This window comes from Dermacentor variabilis, chromosome 4, assembly GCF_050947875.1.
Source record: "Dermacentor variabilis isolate Ectoservices chromosome 4, ASM5094787v1, whole genome shotgun sequence".
Lineage (NCBI taxonomy): Eukaryota > Metazoa > Arthropoda > Arachnida > Ixodida > Ixodidae > Dermacentor > Dermacentor variabilis.
Window position 1 is genome coordinate 147,657,052 of NC_134571.1, and position 16,707 is coordinate 147,673,758.

Here is a 16,707-nt window from a genome sequence, read left to right on the forward strand (position 1 = left end):
GTATGGGGAGTGCTTAAGGCCGGCGTCACCTCCGGCGCGGGTCGGCCCGGCATTGCTCTATCTTCGGGATGTTTTTCTACACGTAGACACGATAGTCGGGAAAGCAGCCCTTAACAGCTTCGCTATAAAACGCTTCCTACTCTTCACCAAATGCTTATGCTAATCGATTCCCCTAGTAAGATGGCGGTGGCCTGCCTCACCTGTAGTACATTATCTTCGCACCAGAATGTTTCTAACGCGAAACATTATGAAGAGCCCCGTCTCGCAGAAAAACTGGTGTCGGCATAGGCGTCGGCACCCGCTGCCACGAAAATCACCCCGAACCACGCATGTTCTATACGGCACAAAAGATCTATCACTAAATTTGCTCATACCTTGTCTTACGTTCCTTACAAAGTTATTCCTCGTAATTTTGATAATGGCAGCCACAAACAAATGCCATGAAACAAAACACTGACAGCGCATGGCTTTTGTGTTAACTCTTCTCCGACTCAAAAAGTTTGGAGGACGCTTAAGCTTCGCCTTAAGAGTGGAACGCGATAGCATTCAAAGCTCCCTGACTGCTTCACACGCTTCCCGGCAACTGCACTTAGGTAACCGTAATGTTTACCGGTAAACGCTGGCGGCGAGCGCTATGCACAAAGGTGAGCTTTCGTGGAAACGTGACCTCTTGCGTCGGTCACGATGGATGGATGGATGGATGGATGGATGGATGGATGGATGGATGGATGGATGGATGGATGGATGGATGGATGGATGGATGGATGGATGGATGGATGCATGGATGCATAGATGGATGCATGGATGGATGGATGCATGGTTGGATGCATGGATGGATGGATGCATGGATGGATGCATAGATGGATGGATGGATGGATGGATGGATGGATGGATGGATGGATGGATGGATGGATGGATGGATGGATGGATGGATGGATGGATGGATGGATATTATAAGCGTCCCCTTTGGAACGGGGCGGTGAGTTGCGACACCAATCTCTTGCTGCTATAATGCCTAATGCCTTACCTAGGTTAAAAAAAGAAGAAAAAAGAAACCATGATGAACTCCTACAACCAAATTTTCTGACCCCCGATTGTGGATTTTGCTTTTGTACGTCTCCGTTTTTGTCGTTTCCCTACATTTCTTCCACCAATCTTCCCATCGCCTCTTACTAATCTCAGTTGCGGACATGTTTACTTTTGCACAGGATAACCAGCCTCCTCGAGCCTATCTGTCTGTTGTGAAAAACCCTTGTTTGAAGGCACAAAAATTCCTTCAAGACACAAATGCCAAACCACACGGGAAATAATCGAGGCATTTCACACTAAAGAATTAGGAGAGATTTGCGTTAGCCACGCATCATTGGCTCGGTTAGAATGCGGATTTCAACATCTTTTAGCACGTGTGTCAATCCCAAGTAATGCCACTTTTGTTGTTTGCCTTTTGTCTTCCCTACCTCTTGATATGTTTAACTGATGTTGTCCTGTTCATATGCTGCGGTATCTGGAATCACCTATATATATATATATATATATATATATATATATATATATGTTGATAGTTTCATTAAAGATTTAGTTGAGAGTTAGCGCTCGTCCTGTTTGCTTCTAGTCTCTGTAACTTCGCACTACAATTCTAGATCATGCTTAGGTGTCCTCGAATTTTTTTGTATGATGCCTTCATCGAAATACGGCCGCCGCGGTGGGGGAATCGAACCCACGACTCGTGCTTAGCAGCGCAAAGCTATTACCGCCAAGCCACCGCCGCGGGTAAATGTTACCCCCGAAGACCTTATACCTACAACGGACGATACCGACGATGACATCCTACAGAGTTTGTTGCCTTGTCGGACGACCTCACATGCCGTTTAAGCTTTTGTTTTTCTTACCGAGTGCCTATTCACAGGACTGTGATGCTTTCGCACGGCTGCGCGAAGGGGGCCACTGTAATCACTATACGGACTGGACACCCAGGCCGAGGCAAGCATGCGCCGAAGTTCCTTATCAGCAAACAGGAGGCTGAGCTACGACGTTGTCCCAGAGGTACGCTCTGTGTAGCAATCGTAGTCGTAAAGGTGCATGAAACGGGATATCTTCTCGCCTTCTCCTCCCCCTTTTCTGCTCGTTTCGCAGGTTGTCGCCACTTTGACGGGACGCGAAAGAGGCGAAGTGATGCCCGTCTCCAGGGGGGTGCTGAAACCGCTTTGATCCCAAGTTGTGAGGAGGCCGACTTACTTGTTTGCATTCTCGCACCCTAAACTTTGTGCTACCGATAAAAAAAAAAAGGAGTATATGGGACACTCCGGCGACCGCGGCCAAGGTCGCAGGTCATAAAGTCGCCGGCTGAGACCTGGGGAACGTAACGAGCGGCCGCAGCCCCTCCGGAGGGCGTGGTGGAAGAGGACGCGACAGAAGGCGACAGCGCCGGACATCGGTGGGAAGCCCTGGTCCCTGGTTCTTCACGCGGTAAGCGACTTCTCAGACGCCAGCGCTTCGCTGGCGTAACGACGATGATGCTTCGTGCAGCTTTCAGCGCGACACTCAACCATGTGATATCCATGTGCTTTCTTTATTTTCTGGGTTTCTGAAGGGAGATCCCCGACACTTGATCGTTTTTGACGCGTCGGCTTCCATTTCCTTCCCGAGTTCGATTGACACGCATGCCAAAGTGAAGGCTCCTTCCGTGACGTATCGATTCACAAGTCCTCGCCTCAACAACGGAACATGGCGTTAGGAATTTTGATGTGTAGTATAGGAATATAAATACTCTATATGCTACTTTACTGTATATATTATAGTATATATACAATATATCGCTATGCAGACACTTATTTTTCTCGTGCAGATTATTAAAAAGGCAGAAAAATGCAGACAACGTTGTACACTACTAAAATGAACGAATATTGTACTGCTAATCATGCTTATTGAAAGCGCCGCTTGTTTTTCCTGCTTTTCTTTTTTCTACAGTAAGCTATACCGTGATTCTTTTTTTCTCAAGAAGTAATACCGGCAACCAGGACTCAGATCACTCTGTCAGTCGTAATTCAATAATAGCACGAAATAGCGGTTCAGTGCGCTAACCTACAGCAACGCGCACTCCGGCAAGCCTCGACGATTGACATACGCGGCGACAGTAAGTGGACGCAGAGAACCAGAAGTAACGTGGCACCTTGTGGATGTCACAGGTTGAACCACGATGTTATGGATTTGCTAATTAATGGATTACCTCGCACTCAAACAGCTAGTGCTGAGTTCTCGATTTCCGAATATTTTCATGCGTTTGAGGCCTGAAATGCCCGCTGGCCGCTTAATTATTTTTTTATATCGTGTGATTTCCCTTTTCTTTTTTCATTCGGAAATGAATGGAAGGGAACACCCAGGCCGCAGCTGCCATTGTCGCGAAATCCGCCGAAGTTACGAAAAAAAGAAAGCTGCGCTTTCGAAAGCATGAGAAAAAAAAAAATATATATATATGCCCCTCTCCCCTCTCCCCCCCCCCCCCTGGAATACTGCGTTTTAAGGAGCTGGAAGAGGACGCCCCGAAATTTGATTTCCAATGTGCGGTTTTTTATCAGAGAGCTGCATTACAGAAGTATAGGTTGGCACATTCCACGCGTTCGATACAGAGAGTAAATTGGCTTTATCCGGGTTCGTAATATTCTGGTTCAACTATACCCCCTTTCTCCTCGTTGGAGACCAAACATCTTAGTTGTGCAAACCAAAACCAGACCTCCACTTCGACGTACACGCAAACAACTTGAAGCTCGCACAACAAGACAGCGATGCTCCATCCCTCGAGTCAGCGCTAAAGATGTGACGCTTCACCGAGCCGCGAAGGCTGACGGCCTTTGTGCAATTACGCGTTGCAGCCGCGTATAGGCGATAAGGCGCGAGAAAACAAAGGCCATGCGTCTGGGGCTGTTGTCGCTTGTCGGCTGACGCCGCCATTGCCTACGTGGACAAGTTCCGGCTTACGTGCCGGATTTGATTGTAAAAGCCTGTGGCTCGTGAAAAGAGAAAGAAAGAAAACACATATGCGCGCCATGGGACGTTCGGGCATCTAAAAGCTCCTGGAACTAGGCCGCCGCTTGTTTCCCTGGTTACATCTCGGAATGTCTGTACGAATGTGACACTGTGCTTCTGGTATCACAAGGTTACCGACGAACTATACAAGCACGTACGTCCTTCTAAGGCATACACACGGGGCTATCGTCTGACAGAAGAGTACCGCTTGCGACCACTTGGAATTGCTTACGTTGCATGTCATATAGGTCTACCAGACGCAACACGCTAAAGTAATTTTAGCGTTAAGTGCTCGGATTTCGAGATGCCATAATTTTCCTTCCCACAATCTCGATGGGAACTGAGTGTCACCAATTTCGAACCGGTTGCTCCAAGAATAACGCAAAAGCGGTCAAAACAAGAAGTTCCTGTTTAACTTCTTTTGCAATCGCGATTATCATGTAGTTTATCGTGTAGGTGATGTTTAAGAAGTGAAGAAAATCGTATCGGAAGACCACTTCACTTTGCGTGATTCACTGGAGAGCTTCAGTTTTAGAGATATTAAGAAGCAAATCTCACCCTTATTCAGCCAATTTTCGCCAATGTATTATTATTCAGTCAACATATATATATATATATATATATATATATATATATATATATATATATATATATATATATATATATATATATATATATATAAAAGCCCGCAAATGCATGCAAAATTGCCGCGCGACTGGCCACTCGAGGCGCTTTGCGTGTAATCCCAGGCTGCTTTCGCGCTTGGACAAACACTTTTATGTAGCACATATTGAGCAACAGAAAGCTGTATCGGTAGTTTTTCATGTCGCTCTATAATGCTCTCATTGACACTTTATAGAATTATAGTATTGGAGAAGTTCATTAATTAATTAAGAATAATTATCTAATTAGGCGTAATGAAAACAATAATCTGAGTAACTCCAAGCGACGGCAAATAACCTTACCTTGATTCTGTCCAGCTACGTGACATTCGCATATATTTAAACTCTGGCTAAAGTTAGCTGGGACAACCTGTATAAGAGATTCGAAGGGTGGGAGGGCAAAACACCATGATCACGTGTCCTCGTCCCACGTCTAGTGCTTGCTATCTCGATCTCGTCTATCTAAAAGTAAGGTACTTTCATCGACGTAAGAATATGTCAATATACAATGGTCGATGGCGATGCGATTATTTATGGCCAGTCGCTGCAGTGGAATGTATCCCCATGCGTAACGTCAGCTTGTATGCTCGCGTTCCTCATGTGCTGCAGACATATTCGAAGTTTTCTGTGCGTTTTTAAACAAATGACATTTATTCTTCCTCAGTCCGCTCGAGTTTATGAACGCAATCACCAACGCTTCCTTCTGCAAAATGTTTGCACGAACTATAGACGACACGCGCTTTCCGTGCTCTATACTGAAAGAAAAGAACGAAAAGAAACATATTAAGGATAATGATAATAAAGATAAGCCTGCCGTGGACTCCGATTAGCCCGGTGGGTTGCTTAAATGGCCATGTCCTTACATAAATTACCAAAATTCAGTTTGGGATCATTAAGCAATTCCTGAACACCGACACGTGCTGTAGGCATATAATGGACGTCGAGATAAGCTCTGCAACCGAGGAAATTCATAATCAGCCGGTCAACTTGAGGCAGTGGGCCGTTCCGTGGCGTCCTTCTCACAGCGTAGAATACAGCCATTGCCATCCAGACGCTTTTCTGTTTAACGTCACTGCTTTCGCTCTTTCTATTTTCCTCTCCTTACTCTCTCTCTCTTTGTCTCTCTCTCTAGAGAAAATCACGAGCCAATTATCGACCATTTCATTTACGTCCCTCACTACAAATAATAATTCGTGACCTGTTGCTTAATTAATAATATATCACGAAGCCAATGAAAAGGCTATCCAAGACCCAGCACGAAAGGTGAATTTTCTACAATTAGCACGGACTTGAGGAAGTAAACGATTCGACCTACAATGGCTAAGCGGGCACGCGAATAGCATTCTTCACAGGGGAAAATTACTTTTATGTGCGTTAAATGAGGGCTTATGGTTTTATGTACATTTTATAAACTTTGTAGCCTTTATTAACGATCTCTCTTATCATGGGTGTGTAACTGGTGATGTTTTGTACGTTATAATGCGTATTATGAAGACCGGTCCATACGCAGTGGAACTTATTCTCAAGGAGCTGCGGATCGCGCGACCCACTTTGAGAGTTGTAGCGCAGCATAGCATCGCGAAGCTATTGTGTGAATTTTTTTCTGGCCTTATTTTTCTTCTGTCACCTTTTATCCCCTTTAACCCTCTCCCCAGCACAGTGTAGGCAGCCGGTAGTAACACTGGCTAACTTCCCTATCTTTCCCTCCCTTTCTTTTTCTCCCTCTCTCCGATGACACCAGCTGGCCTCAAAGAGGTTCATTCAAGAGCAGTACATACCCAGTGGCCCATAGACAGGGACTAAAGTTCGTTTTCGGTTGGATAGCTAGATAACTAGGCAGGCGAAAAAATATAAGACTGATAATGCCCAGAATGCTATTTGCATTAATAAATGTTGTTTTGGGAAAAACCTTTTCCCTATCGGTTGATTAGGCAGGAAGGCCCTAACGGTACGCCAGCGTCAAGACAAACCGTGGCCTAGTGCCAAGATGAGCTAATCGGCTGTAGACTGTGTGAGAAAGTTCTAAGTGCTATGAATGTTCGTGCCTGTTGCTGCAGGTGCTGAAGGTGTAGGACCTGTGTGGTAAGGGATTGTTTGGGTACTTCACGCACTTTTCGGAGGCTATCTGTTTACGCTTGTTTGTATCTTTGTATGTAGGTTTGTATCTAACCGTTTTCCCGCCTGCCTAAGTCACTATGCATGTCGTAGTCCAATGGGTGGTGTGCATCGGACTGCTGTGTTGAGGTAACGTGGTTCTAAGCCAGCAACCATGGCGCCAACTTCGATCAGAGTGTACGTGGAAATTTGTCCATGCGTGCGTGCCGCTCTTCAGCTAACCTCTTCCACGCCGACGTGGGCCACTGTAGACGAGCGCCTGGGTCGGTATACCACTGTTTGACGAAAAACATTGGCGCCAGTATGGAACACTGGGTACGCGCCAGTCATTCTCGACTGCGAGAACAGGGTTCGAAACCAACCGTGGTATACCACTGCGAACTGACCATTGCTGCAAGCGGCTATTATTGTTTCCTATGAGGCGTGTCGTTGCTACCCACTATGGGGTATCTATAGGTTTGTATCTAACCGTTTTCCCGTCTACCTGTAGCACTGGGTAGTTAGTAGAGCAATGGTTAGCGCATCTGGCTACTTTGCTGAGGGAACAGGGTTCAAGGCCAAATATCGGGCCAAGTTGGGCCACTGAGTATGTGGCAATGTGTAGGTACATACGTGCCGCTCTTCAACGAGCCTCTCTGACGCTGGCACGGGTGCTGGGTAGGTGCTGCTCTTCGAAGAAACTCTTTGACGCCGACTTGCAACATTAGGCATGTGCCACTAAGTCTGTGCTAGTCCTCAATGAACCTCATTTGTGCGAATTTGGGTCGCTTGGTAAGTATGTGCCAGTAGTCGCGAGCCGCTCTTCAATGAACGCATTTGACGCTAACTTGTGTGAGCCGGTACGTGTCATTCGGAATGTGCCGTCTCCACAATCACGAAAAAGATCCCTTAAATTTCTGCGATGCTCAGCGCAATCGAACCTACGTCACAAAGGTTGCTCCCCACGCATTAGCAGGCTGCACCACAAATTCATTGGGTATGGGTCGCTTTTCCATGAGCGTGTCTCACGCCAATGCTTTCCGGGGAAGACAAAAGGAGTAAAACTCCACTCTAGAATCCGGCCCCGCCGCAGAAGAACACAATTGCTAGAGCTCAATAAAGTTTTCACTAAGCAACTAACGTTAACGAACTGCACCGAGAATACACTGGGTGTGTGCCGCTCTTCAATGACTCTCTCGCCAGCTTGGGTCCCTGAGAATGAGAATGAGTCTGCGGAAAGCGAGGGAACAATTCTAAGCGTTGGAAGGCACCGGCGCGCCACGCTGCTCGTCTCAGACGCTGCGTGCGGGCTTCCCGGAATTGCCACTAGATGGCGCAGCGTCTCCGGAAAGAAGCGCGAGAGAGGAGCGCGGTTGCCGCGTGAAGCATTGCTCAACGTTTCCACGCACAAACGAGCCATGCATTTCGAAGGCCGAGCGCAGGCATCGCGGCGGCGGCGCTAGTTACCAAGTGCTCAGGGAAGCGCGAATGAGGCGTCCCGCTGCAGCACACGCGTACATGACTCGTTTCAATGGTGTCAATGCGCTGCAACGCAATATTGACTTAATGCTATCGCATTTCCCTCGACAGTCATCGTGAGATTGGTTCTGTCACTTTTCTTTAGACAAAATGCAACATTGTTGGTGTGTGTAAATAAAAGCGTGGTAGAGCGATAGCGCGTTTATTTGTAAGAAAAATGCCTTACATTTTAAGAACGGTCTCAGCCCAAACACACATTCAATTAGTATAGTGGGATACGGTGCAGTGTTCATTAGGCCGTATAGGCATGGGCGCACATACAGTGTAAAACGAAAACTTGCCTTCAGACACGGCGCCCACGTGTGGCCGCCTTGGCTTTTACAACCACCTCTTCACTGCCCATCCCATCCGACGCGTGAAACGATTTTATTTCCTTTCTTTTGGTGAAAAGTGGTCGAGCGGGGGCGAGACGACGTCGCCCGGCGATAACGCGGCGATGCTGTGCGTCGTTAAAACATGTTTAGTTACTTCTTTCGCCGAGTCTCTTGGGACACATTTCCTCCTCGACGTGTTTGTGCGCCGTTAGGTGAGATCTTTTATTGCGTGCGCTGGCGGTGCTCGCAAGAAACGCGAAGGTCAGCACATTCCTTTGCCTGGCAACGCTTCTATGTCGAAGGCCAGCGGATGCGTTGGTTAGAGACGACATGGTACTGCTCGCGTAGAGCGTTATGTTTGTGCAAAAAAAAAACAGAAATGAATAAGCATCTATAATTTATATTTATATACGCGTGTTGTCTAACACGTGGTGCCAAGCTCATCTTTGTGCGTCAGGTGTGATGAAGTCCGCTTTTGACTCTTTTGTGTGTGTGCGTACTCGTGTTATTTCACATGTATATTTTCCTCATCTGTATGCGTGCTCGTCTGGGATCGCCTCACTGCCTGATACGCTGCTTCAGTATAAGCGTTTGTGTCTGGACTCAATAGCGTGCATGGTGAAACTTGTCCTCGCCTTTTGTCTCGGAATGTACCGTATGGTATGGACTATACATGCGGGCCTCATTTGCTCTTTCAACTATCTCCGCTTCAGATAATTCGAACTTGTGGAATTTCTCAGGTTATAATATTTTTCTTATTCATGTTACTCTTACGTGAAAAGTAGTGACCATCACAATTATATAGTTCATAAATCTCTATTTCTATGTTCATTCGAATAAAACAAGGACTGAATAATAAAGAAGTACTTCACAGATGTAGGCCAATTTGACAGCTAGCATCACAAAGGCAGTGAATCTGTATTAGCGAGTTCTCGCACCTTTCGAAACTACTATAGTCGGTGACAATGTAAGCGTTGAAACGTTATACGTGCGCTGTCCAACTCGAACCCAATTTGAATAGATGCGCCAGTCAATCGGGTTCGCTTATTCACCTGTCGTCAAGTGATTTCGCGCGTTTGAAGCAACTGTTTCTAAGTGCAGGTCGGTGTTGTATTTGTCTCACTGGTTTCAGGTTGAAACGTGAACGCCTAGGCAAAATTTATGGGGGATACCCATATCACTGCTCAGCTAGAGGTAAAGTTTTAGCTCGAAACAACTAGATTTTATTTTTCATTTAGCCTAGCATCTACATTAGCAGGAAAAGTCATTAAATAAACAATGAGCGGACTGAAGCTGTCTAAGCTGTCTTTCATAGGTCAATGGCGGGTCCACTGCGTTGTTGCGGGTGGAGCTTGTTTGTAATTCTTAGGTTTTTGCCCACTATATAGGGGTCTGCCGGCTCCAAGAAGGTTAAAATCTTCTTTGGCTGGCTCACTGTCTCGATCGAACGAAGCAGCGAATGCAGTCAATTACGGCGTCACACTTCACCGCCGTCCGCCGCAGCCTTTATATATATATATATCTATATATATATATATATATACACTACGTCAAACTCTTGCCTTTGCTTCGTGTTGTCGACAAATTCGTCTTCGCTCTGCCATCTGCTAGCCGCCTGGTTAGCTCAGATGGTAGAGTGGCTGCCCCGGAAAGGCGGTGGTCCCGGGTTCGAGTCCCGGACTAGGACGAATTTTTCTTCAACTATGAGGCTTTTCTTTCGAGGAACCCGTATGGGTTTCCTTTGTAGCAATTGCTACGAACGGGTGGATGTCTCATTTTCCCTGTATTCATACATATATATATATATATATATATATATATATATATATATATATATATATATATATATATATATATAGAGAGAGAGAGAGAGAGAGAGAGAGAGAGAGAGAGAGAGAGAGAGAGATCGCAGCTGACCTCCAATATGGAACCGGTACAAGACGTCATGAGAAACAAAAATTACAGAATACTCGTTTTAAAAAAAAAGCCCGCATATAAGTTGTTTATTCGAATGAGACATAGGCAAGGTAACTTTCATTTTATAGACATTGATCATCACGTTGCAAAGTACATTCTGGGCTCCTACACACTTTGCATTGCATTTGATGCAGTTTGACGCAGGCCGCGGCCGTCGCCACATAAAACTCCTTGCGGTATTCCCCTTAATAGCGTCGCTGTAAAGTCTGATAACATCGGTTCCATCCAAGCAGGTTCCATCATAAAGCAATGCAGCGAGTTGGCAATAGTAGCGGATGACACAGGCACAATCTCGTCGCCTGCATAGCTCTTGGCTGTCGGGCTCACGGGGATGAAGCCAATGTGGGATGCTTGTCGAGGGAAGAACGTTGATGAGAGGTGTGTGTCCCAGAGAAGTGCGACTCATGTCTGTAATTACACCTCCCGTCGCAGTAGCACATAGTCATTCTGGGCATTGACCTAAAATGGGCCCATACCCACTGACGCCTGCCCAATTGCACATGCTCAACACCCAAGTTGTTTATTCAGGCCACTGTTCCAAGTTGTCTACTTGGCAAGAAACTCTCCGCAAAGTGGGAGGAAGGGACAAATGAAAGCCTCGCTTTCTTGCAAAAAAAGAATCTAGCTAAATAAACATAATATGGCATAGCAACATACAAAAAGGTTGTTTCCTGTCTCCACATGGATGCAGCCTTCTACGAGTATAATGACTGGCAGAAACCTAATGCGCTTTATTTTATTAATACAAATGTAACGCCCTATGGTTATTTTGTATTTGGCGGAAATACAGTAAATTTATATTCAAAGCAGCTTCTTTGCAGAGAACATACACGTGTACGTTGTTATCAACGAGACAAAAGTGAAAGTAAAAATAATTAAATTATGATGTTTTACGCGTCAAAACCCCTTTCTGATTATGAGGAACGCCGTGTAGTGGAGGACTGCGGAAACTTCGCCCTCCTGGGGTCCCTTAACGTGCACCACGGGTGTTTTCGCATTTCGCCCCCATCTAAATGAGGCCGCCGTGGCCGGGATTTGATCCCGCGACCTCGTGCACAGCAGCCTAACACCACAGCCACTGAGCAACCACGGCGGGTAAAAGTGAAAGTACAGTTGAACGGTTCAAGAGGTGTACGTCAATACAACAAGATTACCCGCGTATCGGAGGATACCATGTGTACAGACCGAATACGCATTTATTTAGGCGTACTGTAAGCCTTTTTCAGGCGCATACAGGAAGGGCAGTAGAACACAGGTGTGGTGAAACACAACGACGGCGACAGTGACTACTTGTGCGGCGTGTCGCGGACAAAAGAGAGCACGAGGTGGCGGCAGCAGGAAAAAAAAAAAAATAGGAGGTGGCAGTCTGGAACGCAGCGGACGCAGGGAAGAGAAGGCTGGTTCTAGACGGCGTTTGAGCACCGGGGTTCGAGAGGGCTACCCGCGTGCGAACCTGTTTTCTGTGAGTAGTTGCATTAAAAACTTAATGAGTTACCTATATTTAAACCACACAGTTTAAAACATTGCCTACACATGACTCGCCCGTTTGAAACCTTGCCCCTATAACGCTTTCGAGTACTTTATTAAATGCTTTTTTTTACAAAAGCTCTTCACATTTATTTGGGTTAGCAAGCATATATGCCATAGTCTCGCCCCTTCGTTCTTTAAATTTGATCTTGGTAGCATTTAAACCTCTCCCAGGGCAAGGGGCTAAATGCTGCGCCGTGTTCGTAAAGCACACTCAAGGCGCACCGGATTTCTCGCATACGGTGCTTACTGCCAAGAGTGTAATTAGCTCACACTTTTTGAACTTATTCTACACGTTACCCATAACCCGCCACTAATCCTAATCAAATAAAGAATATGAACAAGGTGCCTTGCTTCGTTCACTAAGGACAACGGGGAAGCATACTACAAACCTTCTATGATTCATGAAAATAGAGAAGATAGAAAAGGAGGAGCCAGTAATTATTCACAACTGTCCTAATTAATGAATAAACGTTAAAGCTTTGCCACACGTCACGCACGAGTCTCGTTCCATTTCCAGCAAACGCAAGCTCGGTATAACGCGGAGCTTCCTGGGAAACAGCGACACAGTGTTCAATGTCCGTTTAACGCTTTCGAGCACTTGATGCAGGAAATATTTTTCCAACGGCTGTAATTGGTGCACAAACGTTATACTTCGTATATGTATTAACTTAAGCTTTCCTCCATTTATCAGCAAGCTCGATCTCGGAGACAGTTATGCTTTCTCCCAAGACCGCGGGCTATATTCTTCTCCGCTCCTAAAACTCACTCATAATGCTCCGGAACACTCGTAGGCGTGATTTACTGCAAAGACCGCAGTTATCCCACACACTTTGAACGCTAGCTGTCTACACGTCAACCATAACCTTCCCCTTGTTTCGACCAAATAAAAACTTGCTGTAACGCATAGTGTTCCCTTGGGACAATAGGAAAGAGCGTAAAATTACATTATGGCTTTTTTGAACACTCGGTATATATATATATATATATATATTTTTACGCGAGATGTTTTTATTCCACGTCTGTTCAACTACGCATTTTTTATTTGTCAGAGTCGTCTCGCGTTTTCTGTAAAATTGCTATTGCTGGCATATTTATGTACTATATGCTATAACGAAGCCAACTAAATTTTGCGACGCTCGTAAGGCTTGGCGGCGCTTGCATGCAAAATTTGTTGCGAAGACCGTAAGTAACCCACGTGCTTTGAACTTCGCCTACACATAACCCTTAACGTGTCGATAATATTTTTTCAGATATAAACAACGTGCCTTGTTTGGTTAACCGAAGACAGCGGAAAAACCTAATGCGAATCTGGTATAATACACGGAAACGGTAAAAATTATGATGATTCAGTAATTATTTGTAAAGCTCCTAATTCAGCTAGGAACGTTAGACGTTCGCCACATATTTACATTTAACATGGCCCTCACTTCCACCGCATTTTAATTTGGTATGAAGTACAGTTATTTCGGGTTCTATAGAAAATTTGGCGGGAAACGGCCGTATGGGTCGGTACAAAACTTTGGAACGCTTGAATAAATAATATCTACAAAGTCTGTAATTAAGCTTCCCAGATCAACGAATAATAGATCGTCACTGAGTACATGATTTTTTTCCCCTTCAGCGCAATATAAACATGACGATAGTTCAACGAGCAGATCGGTAAAAGAAACTACACGCCTCGTATAACGCACTAAAATTGAGACAAAATGAGCATTCAGTAATTATTTTCAGACCACATAATTAACCTATACTTTTCGAACTTTCAGTACACGCCACTTATAGAGTGACCCCTATTTTCTAAAAATATATAATATGTGCCCTTTTTTTGTCTTTCCAGGGAAGAGGGAGAACTGTAGGTATTTCATATAACGCCTCTAAATGGGCTGAAACCGAAGGTTTCGCATTTTTCATTTGTCCCCGAAGGAACATACACCCTTCGATATTCGCCTGCGCATTGTCGCTAACCTTGTCCTAATTTACTCAGAATATAAGCTTCGTGAGTGATCTAGTTTGTTTTAACACATAACATATAACATTTATGAGCGCTTCTAGCTGCATTAACAGCGTCGTTGTAAAAGAAAAAAAAAAGAATACAACTAATTCCTTTAGCTAGGAGACAAGAAAAAAATCTCCACCCTACTAGGCATAGTCATGACTCCTTGAAAGAATCCCCTAAAAAGATGACAAAATATTATAAAATAAATCATAATGAGGTCAGCGCAAGGTTGTAAAAATTTGGATGCGTCTGGTTTTGTGTAAACGACAGGATAAATTATTAAGGAATAGATGTGTCGCAAGGCGTATGAGCAATGCTTTCTCCCACCGAGTGAAAAGGAATGATTTATAATGTATACTGGAGTGGTCGGTGAAATATGAGTCAGTTGACGAGAAATTGTACGACTTAGCAGAGAGCTATTGACATAATTAGAAATATTAACCTCCCTGCCTTTCTCTCATTTGCATCCCCCACAACTCAGGACGAGGGGGAATGCAAACACATTCATTCGAAAAGAACCGGTTGGAGTGGTTCAGGTAGAATGCAAATGTCCGGTGGGCACTGTGTAAATGTGCGCGATTTTGTACACCGCCAGGTGATGTAGTGCTCATCGTCAATCACTTTTTCAGGTATAGATAGCCCTTGTCGTGCGCATTCAGTGAGTGCGAATGCATACAGGATTCTCGTCGCTCCCATGAGGCATCGCGTCGGAAGTTGCGTCACACAATTGTGAATTAAACTATAGCTCATTGTTGATTGACCGCGAATGCAGTCTCAGAAGGAAGTTGATAAACACATGGAACACGTGGGGAGAGGGAGATAAGAGAGAGGGAATGTATGCTAGAAATTCTACGCTGCCGTAGAGCCGGCACAGAAGTTGGTCATATTTTGTGATTCTACGGCAACTCTTCACAATATCAAGTCTGCCTGACATCACAGAACTTGCGAGCAGATGATATCCGACGTCAGAGAAGTACACGACCATGCTCTGGAAACAGGCCATAACATAATATTTCAGTGGACTCTTGCTCACTGTGGCATAGTCGGCAACGACTTTGCTGATAGGGCTGCCTGGTCTGCCCACAAAGACATCCAGACGCGTTCAGTACCTTTGGCGAGGATGGACACTGCCAGGGAACTTTGCCTGCTTACATGCAAAAAGTCACAAGCTTTCTGGATCTCAAGTGCTTTCAATTGCCGATTGAATAAGCTGTACCACTTGCTACGACTATGACTGCCATCTAGCCTTCCCAGCGGTGAAACAACCTTGCTATGCCGCTTGTGGCTGGGAGTGGCCTTCGCGAACGCTTACTGCTATCGTGTGGGAATGGCCCAGAGCCCGATGTGCGACTCCTGTAGGTGCGAGGAAACCATCCAGCGCCTACTGCGTACCTGCCCTCGCTACGACGTACAACGCCTCTCTCTCAGCACAACCTTAAAGCGACTGGACTCGAGACCGTTCTCGGAGTCAAGGATACTCGGACCGTGCATGCTACACCCGCCACTGGCACAAAAAGCGATACGCACACTCGTGCACTACTTGAAGTGCACCGGTTTAAGAGACCACTTCTAGTGTCCCTGTGTATCATCCCACGTGCACACAGTACTCAACCTCTCCCTCTTTTCCTGTTTCTATTCTCCCTTTCCCTTAGCCCCCAGTGTAGGCTAGCAAACCGTGCGCTCGTCTGCTTGACCTCCCTGCCTTTCCTCTCCTTGCTCTTTCTCTCTTTTTGGTGAATGGATTCTCTTAGGGGGATATAGTCACTGGTGACTTTCTGCAGCTTTGGTAAAGACGTGGCTTGCGCCACGACCCATGATGCTTACCGGGCACAGGGACTTATACTTTACACGAACGAGGCTCGCTGAGTAAGCAAGGACGTCATAAGCCGACAAATAGAAATTACGTAGCATTTATGAATTTATTTTACTGTTGCCCTGCCTGCCTCCTTCAGTGTATGTTCATTGCACCCTAAACGGTACGTTTTGCATAACGGCGCAGCAGATAATCGCGCTACACGTGCATGCTCTGTTATTTTCTGTGGCGAAATCCCCGACCACCGTGCGCGCATTTGCCTGTGTGATTTCCAAACAGGGAGATAGCCCCGGAACAACTGCTGTGATACGCGGTTGGCCTTAGCAGATTATCTGGCCATCAAAGCCACACGTGTTCCTTTGTGACCCCCTTCGCGGTGTCCTCCCCTGTGTGCGTCGCCATAGGTAGTGTGGCGGTCAACTGCAGATAAAAGCGAGTACTGGTGACCCTGCGAGATCCCGGTATGTGAAGCCAACAGCAGAGAGCGTGCACGCTGAGAATGTGTGTGCGAACTCAAAGCGGCTGTCCGAGTACGAGCACCCAGCTACCTCCCTGCCAGCGTCAAATATTACTGACAGAAGCTGCTCCGTGACGCTGAAAAGAATAAGCGTAGCGCAGCACTGATCTCACAACTTATATTTAGTGGAATGTAGTAGTTTGGGGAGCTATTTCCCTAATTGCGATGTTCCTGACGCGTATTACGCCCGCCCTCACTGCCTCACGGTGAGCACTCGCTATAACGATGCGCAATGATGCAGG

The 16,707-nt window shown here is 45.8% G+C and overlaps 1 protein-coding gene across 2 annotated transcripts in view; it reads left to right on the forward strand.

Moving 5' to 3' along the window:
- Window positions 1–2,145: 2,145 nt before the first annotated feature.
- The window catches only part of LOC142579887 (uncharacterized), a 354,590-nt gene continuing 340,028 nt past the window's right edge, over window positions 2,146–16,707 (forward strand). For both annotated transcript variants that reach the window (XM_075690547.1, XM_075690549.1), the window contains exon 1: window positions 2,146–2,466. The gene's annotated coding sequence lies outside the window, so the exon portion shown is untranslated. The remainder of the gene's footprint in view (window positions 2,467–16,707) is intronic.